This window comes from Notothenia coriiceps, unplaced genomic scaffold (genome assembly GCF_000735185.1).
Source record: "Notothenia coriiceps isolate Sejong01 unplaced genomic scaffold, NC01 NC01_scaffold00023190, whole genome shotgun sequence".
Classification (NCBI taxonomy): Eukaryota; Metazoa; Chordata; class Actinopteri; order Perciformes; family Nototheniidae; genus Notothenia; species Notothenia coriiceps.
This window is the reverse complement of record NW_011355891.1, coordinates 1-2892: the sequence shown is the minus strand read 5'-3', so window position 1 is coordinate 2892 and position 2892 is coordinate 1. Positions and strand designations below refer to the sequence as shown.

The window sequence follows — 2892 nt, the reverse complement described above, 5'->3', positions numbered from 1 at the left end:
ATGTTGCCTTCCACATGGAGAACAGAAATGTAGCTATAGCTTTGGAAAGATGTATCACTTTGAAATACAAGTTTCTATCTTTTTATCTATAAACTTTTTATCCAAGCGTCTTTTCTCTAAAATGATTGTGCAACCATGAAAATAAATGACGTAATATATTACCTGAAGCAAGGAAAGTGAAATATGATTTAGCCTCAGATTAATGGGCTTTATATGTGTATCCTTTGTAAATCCCCCATTACTTCTTGGGGAGTTTCAGAGGAAAACACCTGACATTTGCTGTGGTATGATTTAACTTTAGCTGTCATACAAAACTGCAGTTGATGTGATGTACAAGGAGGGCTAGCAGTGGCGTGTCCACACCTATCATGGGAGTTTGTTGTGTGAGAATTTAAAGTGAAATAATTATTCCACTGTCAAGAGGCGGAGGTGAAGAAACGGTCCGATTAAACGAAAGAAAAAAGAAAAATGCAATTGTAATATTTCCATATGGATCACTGGGCTCATATTGATAATCTTCTATTATAGGCTGTGGGCTTTCTTTTGTATAAACTGCAAGTGTGAACCTTTAAATCGTTATCAGTTTCATGTTAATTAAACAGTGAATTTAATATATTGTTTAGCGATGAAGCTTTGGAAAAAATATAAAATGTTGAAGACCAGCATAAAACGCGATCGACTGAGAGTTCTGAAGTTGGGCTGCATGCGTGCTGCGCAACTTCTCTCAACTTTATATTCGATTATCATTACATTTTTATAACAAACTAACACTGAGCCTACGGGACTTATGGAAAAAGAATCAGACGGACTTAAATGACAAAATAGGCTTTTGAAATAGCGGAATCAATCGCTATATATAGACCAAACATTTAAGCGTATCATTTAAGACACGCTGCTGCATATATTAAATCTATTTAAATTCTCCTTGGCTGCTTACGGATGCAAATTAGTTTTAAGCAGATCAAAATACGAGCTAGTTTACTGATTGATTAAACGATGTCACGTAACAGAATAATTACACAGACTTTTTACAAATGTAATTACAGTTTAAACTCAGTCAAGAGTTGGACAAACCGTGTGCAAACTGTTTTTTTAATTCGCCCGCTGAGTCCTCTGCAGCCAGCAAATAAATCATGTTAGAAAGATACACTTTAAAACATGCAAACTCTGCCAGTCCTCCAATTAGTCAAACAAATTGGCTCCACACGTTTCGTACTAAACCGGTCACCAGTATGTGACTCTTTTTTCTCTGCGTTCTTTCACACTGCACGCTCACGCTGTCAAGCGCGCGCCTCCGACAGTGCGCGACAACAGGGAGATGATACAGTGGGGTCTGCAGGGCTACCACAATGGGAGGAGTATGAAAGTTACCATGAGCCCTGCCCACCTACTGCAAAACATATAAGACGCTGGAGTGGAGCAAAAAGCAGACACTTAAGTCTTAAATCTTGATGAAGAGACTAAAGAACTTCATCTTACTCACTTATTTTATCAGTTTTCTGAGGTTTTGACCACTATGACCTCACTGGCATTTGATTGAAGTATCATAGGTATGTTTTTCATTTAGGATATATAGATTTTTTAAACTATTTTTGTTGAAGAAATTGTATTTTTTTGTTTTTTTGAGGAACAAGTGTGTAAAGAAATTGTCACCATGGCAGTTGACTCAGAGTTTGGTGTGAAGGGCAGCAGCATCATCAGGGAATGGAGTGGACAGGTACAGCCTGCTCTCGTCGCCTCCTTAGTGTTCCTCTTCTGCCTGGAAGCCTGTCTGTGGGTCAGGAACTTCAGGCTCAAGAAAAGACTGCCTGGACCCTTCGCCTGGCCGGTGGTGGGCAACGCCATGCAGCTGGGCCAGATGCCTCACATCACCTTCGCCAAGCTCGCCAAAAAATACGGCAACGTGTACCAGATACGGCTGGGCTGCAGTGACGTTGTGGTTCTGAATGGAGACAGGGCAATACGTGAGGCTCTCGTACAGCACAGCACAGAGTTTGCAGGCAGACCAAACTTTGTCTCTTTCCAGATGGTCTCTGGAGGCAGGAGTATGACTTTTACTAACTACAGCAAACAGTGGAAAGCACACAGGAAAATAGCCCAGTCCAGCCTCAGAGCCTTTTCCTCTGCGAACTGTCAGACCAAAAAAGCCTTTGAGCAAAATATTACAGCCGAGGCCATGGAATTGGTGCAGGCATTTCTGCGCTACAGCACTGATGGACGGTATTTTAACCCTGCTCATGAATTTACAGTAGCTGCTGCTAATGTCATGTGTGCTCTCTGCTTTGGGAGGCGATACAGACACGAAGACCTGGAGTTCAGAAACATGATAAAAAAGTTGGACAAGTTTGGGGAGACGGTAGGAGCAGGTAGTTTGGTTGATGTCATGCCCTGGCTTCAGTCCTTTCCTAACCCAGTCCGCAGTGTCTATAAAAACTTCAAAAGCCTCAATGAGGAGTTTTTCTCCTTCGTGAAAGACAAAGTGGTGCAGCACAGGGAGTCCTTCAACCCTGATGTGACCCGGGACATGAGCGACGCCATCATCAACGAGATCGAACACGTAGGGAATAGTGGGCTGACCAAAGAGTTTGTTGAAGCAACCGTCACGGATCTTATTGGAGCAGGTCAGGACACAATTTCAACTATCATGCAGTGGATCCTCCTGCTCCTGGTCAAATACCCAGAAATGCAAGCCAAACTGCAGGAGCTCATAGACAAAGTAGTAGGCCAAGACAGACTGCCATCGATCGAGGACCGAAGCAACCTGGCGTACCTGGATGCCTTCATCTACGAGATTATGCGCTTCACCAGCTTCGTCCCTGTCACCATCCCACACTCCACAACCTCAGATGTCACCATCGAAGGTCTCCACATCCCCAAAGACACAGTGGTCTT

At 42.9% G+C, this 2892-nt stretch overlaps 1 pseudogene; it reads left to right on the top strand.

The window, feature by feature from the left end:
• Positions 1-1454: 1454 nt before the first annotated feature.
• Positions 1455-2884, top strand: LOC104954298 (cytochrome P450 1B1 pseudogene; annotated as a pseudogene).
• The last annotated feature ends 8 nt before the right edge of the window (positions 2885-2892 follow it).